Source organism: Propithecus coquereli, unplaced genomic scaffold (genome assembly GCF_000956105.1).
Source record: "Propithecus coquereli isolate 6110/MARCELLA unplaced genomic scaffold, Pcoq_1.0 Scaffold75, whole genome shotgun sequence".
Taxonomy (NCBI): domain Eukaryota; kingdom Metazoa; phylum Chordata; class Mammalia; order Primates; family Indriidae; genus Propithecus; species Propithecus coquereli.
The window spans coordinates 2,976,806-2,982,747 of NW_012153618.1; the positions used below are offsets into that span (position 1 = coordinate 2,976,806).

Consider the following 5,942-nt stretch of genomic DNA (forward strand, 5'->3'; position numbering starts at 1 on the left):
TTTGTACAATCTGTTTCCTAAAGTATTTTTTGACAAAGGCCTTTAAAAAAAATTGCAGCTTGTTAGATTTGAGCAGTCTTGAATAGTTTTACGAATTTGTGCAAAGCCAATGAGTCATAACATCACACCCAATTTAACAACAGCCCCAAAGTTCCAGAACTGTTCATGTCTATGCTATCAGTGCCCAATTATTCTCCTTCCATGTTACTAAAAGACCAGAAGAATAAGCTCATTCTTGGTAGTCATCATAGGTCTGCACAATTAATTCTGTCAAAACTATCAATTATCAGATATCAATCCTTAAAGCATTTTTATTTTAATCTCTTCTAGTCTTCTACCTTCAAAGAAATCAGTAAAACACTTAGGGAATCATTGGGTTAAAAGCTCAAACCCTGTAATTACCCTGTACCGTTTTAACTCTGGGCCTCACCACTTCACCAGACCTTCCTGCTCCTATGTTCCGTAAGGTGGGTTAACCCTGATACCTAAACAGAGGGCTTTGTAAAGATTTCCAGTGGGAGGATGTACATGAATGTTGATGAATGCAGTGGTCTAGGCATTGGGGACAGATGCACATGACATCGCCCCTGTCCTAAAGGAAACGGGGTCAGTTTAGCAGGAGAAACCACCAACTATAATTAAAAGGTTAAGTGGTATGAAAGTGACACAGGCAGGATATCACCAGGGAAGGCTCCTAACCCAGACCTGGATGTCAGGCCCAGCTTTCCGGAGATGGCAATGCCTGAGCTGTCAGGTAATAAAAAGGGGAAAAGGAAAAGAGACATGAAATTCCAAGAACAGAACTGCAATCGTGTCAAAGCATGGAGGAGCCAGAGAAAGCAGAACAGTGCTTATTTGGCCTAAGTTTCCCAAGGGAAAAAAATTTAAACGACTATCAAACTGAGGCTTTACAAGTCTGGTTTTCAAGCATGAATATGATACAGTATGCTTTATAGGATAGTTTTTCCAAATGCTATTAATGTTAAAAACAGTGGCATTCTCATGGAATCTACAGACTTTGAGGACCTAAAGAAATCTGCAACAGTGTCAATTAAAAAACGATCTCATTTTATAAATGAGGAAATATGGGCCCAGCAAAGGTAAGCTTGAACTAGAAAACATGTCTTCTCTCCCATGCAAAATAGTCTATACCTAAAACAAAAAAATGAGTAAATCAATCTGAGCTTTTTTCTAAGCTAGAAAATACCTGTGTGTGAACAAAGAATTCAAAAGTCATTAAGTGTTATAACAGTTCTGTTTATAGTATGCATTACTAAATGTACATATTATAAACAAGAAGCTTAAAGTCCTCAGTAATAAAACAAACTTAAGGGTTTTATCCAAATTTGATTTATTTTTCACTTAATGCTCATTTCTTGGTTTTGAAGCAATACAAAAGACACCTTAAACTATCAAATATTTTTTTAAAACAAGGTAAACTGAGAAATGGCCCTTAAAATTGGCCTTTTTCTCCAGACATACCTAAAAGACAAGTTCAAAATGAAGCCAATGGTCCTCAAAAGACATTTTATTCCAGATTGACTCAGTTGCTGACAGTAGAAAGTCCATGGCTTTGGGACCTACCAAGGAATAAAAACAGAAACACGACCTGGTGTGGTGGCTGTAATCCTAGCTCTTTGGAAGGCCAAGGTGGGAGGATCACCTGAGGCCAGGAGTTCAAGATTGGCCTGGGCAACATAGGAGAACTCACCTCTACTAAAAATACAAAAACTAGCCAGGTGTGGTGCATGTGCCTGTAGTTCCAGCTACTCAGGAGGTCTGCTTGAGCCAGAAATTTGGGGTTGAGTGAGCTATAATGACGCCCCTGCACTCTAGCCCAGGCGACAGAGCAAGACCCTGTCCCCAAAAGAAAAAACACCACACGAACACACTCATAAAGATAAGGTTTGGTGCCCTAATTTTTTTAATTCAAAGAATGGCAAGTAACAACTCCTAAATTTAAAGAACATACATTTTAATTTCCCATGCTGAAAGACACACTATCTATGCCTCTGGGTATACTGGGAGTGACATTCTGATAAAAGGCCCTCAATGACCCCAAAATGGTCTCTCCCATAAAGACTTCCCATCAGATTCTCATGGCACCACTGGCTTGCTTCATCTTTTCAACAGGGAAGAGCCTCCACTACCAAACGACTTCATGTCAAAGGCAAGGCTGCCATAGTTAAGCTGGGTGGGGGGAGGGAACCCAATTTTGTTTCCAAAAAAGCAAACACAAGAAGTTTAAAAATCCACACCTTAAAACTAGTTTGAAGGGAAAAAAAAGCTAATCGAAGTTTCACAACTTGTTTTCTTGCCACTTTCCTTGATTTCCACAGTTGAAGAAAACCTGAGCATTCCTCTGTTAGGGCACAGTACTAGATGCTGGGGTAGGGGTGGGGAGGTGGCCGGTGCAGGGCAGGGATAGAAGCAGGAAAGGGGAGTATAAAAGGAAGAGATGACAAATTTTCCTCTCAAGAAGTGTATAATGATAATACAGCTTGCATTCTTAACCATAGGCAGTACAGGAACTACGTTTTCTGTAGCCAAAATCAGGGCAAGCAGTCAAACATTAGGTTTAAGTTAGAATTACTCCAGAAAACTCATTCATTCAAAAAAAAAAATCAACTGAGGTACCACCATGACCAAGTTCTAAGTTACTTTGGGGATGCAAAAATAAATAAGGAATATCCCTGCCCTCGAGGAATTCACTCTAAATGTATGGGAAATAAAGCTACATTGACAGGACTAAGTTAATTACAGCTAGAAGGTAAAATTCGTTTAGAAGTCTAATGAACTATAATATCTTATCTAAGGAAATGGTGCAGAATCCACTGGGGCATGCATTTGTCTCTGTCCTCTGATGTGGTATACAGCATTAGGAATGGGGGCATGCCTACAAGGACCTGAGCTTGCGGCTCTCAGAGAGGGAGAGTGGCTTTTATACATTGGTGGAAAACTCTAGTATATCTAAAGTTGGTTTGTTTTTTAGCAAAATAGTTTTTAAAAGATGAGGCTAATGAGAAAAAACAGTTTAACATATTTAGAAAGCAATTCAGTCATTCCTCTCAAGCTTAATGAGCACTCTCCTGAAACCTCCAAAAATGGGCATAATAGAGTTAAAGCAAGCCAGTCTTGTGTTTGCATGCTTTGGAATTTGAAATGCGATGCAACTATTTCGACTTACCATGGAAAGCAATAAAAAGAACTTTCAAGTAAAAAATGTTCTAACATCCAAAAACGTTTTTAAACAAAGAAAAATCTCATATCCAAATATTTTTTTAAATACTGGTTTTACATTTTAAATATCACTACATATTTTGCTACATAATAAACTATCCAGGATTTCAGAAAATCGGGTATCATTTTCGGGTGCAGTACTAAATGAAGTGTTAAAACAGCACACACTCTGCAGGGCGCTAAGATATGCTTAGGTCCTAGAAACTCATGGCTTAAAGTAAAAATGAATTTAGTTCCTCTTCTGCCACCCCATTAAGCGCATTTCAAAAAGTGTGACCATTTACCCCACTCATAACTTTTGACTATTTTAGTGCTACTACCGGAAAGAGCAATTACACAGAGCAAATAAACACTTGAGCAAGTTGACTGCAATTCAGTATTTGCGCACTTAGCACTAACCCCTACTACGAACTAAAAGCAACAACAGTGACACAATCGGAAGAGAGAATCCTGTTTTTGGCAAAGCTAGCTAGAAAGAAAACCTTTAACTCTGGGGATTAATTTCAAGGAGTGTTTACAAGCATTCCTCTCTTTCTTAATTATCTTATGTCTACACTACATTACACAGGTGGCAGAAAGAGGGGTTTTCGGGCTACTCAAGCCTTGGGAATAAAGGCGCACGCCCCCCAAGCCTGGGGACCCCAATCCCCGCAGCCTGGGCGGGCGCCGGTTACCTCCGGGGTCCGGGCGCGCGCTCCCGGCGAGGCCCGGGCCGGAGGCGCGCCGAGGCCGCGGCGCAGGGCCCGGCCCGAATCGCGAGCGCTCGGCCGCCGCACTCGCATCCCTGCGCGCCTGCCCCGGCCCGCTCCCCCAAGAGAACGGGGCAAAAGCGGCTACTGTTACCCAATAGTAGCGCCCTGCAAAGTCGCAACAATACAGTCGGGGAACCCGAGAGCCGCGGGCAGGGAACCGGAAAGCGAGAGGCCAGCTCGGCGGCTCCTCCGGCGCGCGAGCCCAGGGCTTACGGGAGAGCACGAGTCAGGCTGCTAGCGGCGCCCAGGGGAGAAGGGGGCGAGGAAGAAAGGGCACGAGTCCCGGCGTCCCGCGGAGGTCGCCGCACGAGGCGAGGCGTGGACTCCCGAGCCGCCCAGGGCCACACGCCGGCCCAGCCTCCGCGGGCCAAGCCCGGTCACGGACGGGAAAGAGGCTGGCGCCGCCAGGCCGCCACCTCCGGGCGCGATGAATCGGGCTTTTTCCCAGTGCGCAGTCCAGGCCTGGCCGCTCCGAGCCCGCGTCCCGGGCTGCGGCCCAGCCAGGCCCAAGCCGGCCGGGGTGACTCAGGGCCGGGCGCCGTTCGCTCCCCTCTCGCCCCAGCGTCCTCCGCCCACGAGTCCCCTGGCCCGGCCGCCATTCCGGCCGGCCGCCGGTCGGCGGTTCAGGCCTCGCCCGGCGTCTGGGCTTGGCCGCCGCGGCCCCAGTCACTGCGACACCGCGGCTCGGGGCCGGGCCTGCTCCGCCGCCGCTTCCCCTCGGCCCCGGCGGCCGCCGACACTCACCCGCATTTCCCTGGTGCCTCAAAGGCTCCGGCAACGTCTCCGTCTGGTTGCTGGGCCTGGGCCCCGGCGAAACCCCCGTCCCGCCAAGGTCTGACTGCGTCCCTCAGCCAGCGGGGCTGCCCCGCCTGGAGCTGCGTGCGACACGGAGCCCGCCTCCTCCTCCTCCCCTGCCCGCCCGGCCCTCCTCCCGCCGCCGCTGCCTGCACCACGCAACCTCCGCCCTCTCGCCTTCCCTCCGCGGCTCCCCGCCCTCCCGGCCTCACCGGCTCCGGCGACCGCGGGGGAGAAGCTGTTGGGGGAGGGCCGGAACGCACCGCCATCGGCGTCCGGGGCGGGGGAGCCGGGAAACCGTCGCCGCCATCGCCCCGCAAGACCGAGGCACGGGAGGGGCCCGGAAACCTCCCTCCAGCCGTGACCCACGGCCCCGGGGGTGGCCCCCTAAGTGGCCGAGGCCGCCGCTGGCGTGGGTCATTTCTACCTGCAAGCCCACGGCCCCCGACCCCTAAAGTCCCGAATCATCCCCGGCCCGGCGCACCGGATCCTCCGCCGGGTTTTACAGCCTCCCTTGCTTCGGGGACGCCTCTGAAGACCCGTTCCCGCCACTTCGGACCTCGCGGGCAAGGCTGACCTTCTTAGGTTGGGGACGCCAGTTTCTAGAGAAACTGCCCGAAGCACCCCGAGGAGAGGGGCTCACACCTCCCCCTGCCCCTCCCCTGCGCGCACCCCCTCCCCCCCGAGCTGCATGGAACACAGCTGCACCCAACTCCGGCCTCCCGGGACTGGGAGAGGAACCCAAAGTCAGAGACGGGCAGGTGGACCCGAAAATCCGCGCAGACATCAGAGAAACTGTAGTCGAGTCTCGACCCCCTTTACCTTGCAGGCCTTAGGAATCAGTTCCTGAAAGCCTGAGCTTATCTGCACATCTCTCTGATTTTAAATCATTTCTAAAATAAAACCAAACTAGGCTTCCCTCTTCAAACCCTTTAACCAAGTCCCGTTTGGCAAATATTGGCAAAGATTCACTTTTTACCCTTGCCTTTGTACGGACAAATCAAGAATAGAAGGCTTTGATTACTTCTAGGATGGCATGAGGTGTGACTATGAAAAAGTATTGTTTTCACGTGTAGTCTGAAGTCATCTCATTCATTTGAAATTAATTGTCAGAATTGGGTATTTGGAATATTCAAATTAAATACAAATTTTGGC

The 5,942-nt window shown here is 48.9% G+C and overlaps 1 protein-coding gene across 1 annotated transcript in view; it reads right to left on the reverse strand.

Annotated features, from left to right (window-relative positions):
- Positions 1 to 4,995, reverse strand: part of CUL1 (cullin 1) — a 105,169-nt gene extending 100,174 nt beyond the window's left edge. The window contains exon 1 of the mRNA XM_012662136.1: positions 4,737 to 4,995. The gene's annotated coding sequence lies outside the window, so the exon portion shown is untranslated. The remainder of the gene's footprint in view (positions 1 to 4,736) is intronic.
- Between the last annotated feature and the right edge of the window lie 947 nt (positions 4,996 to 5,942).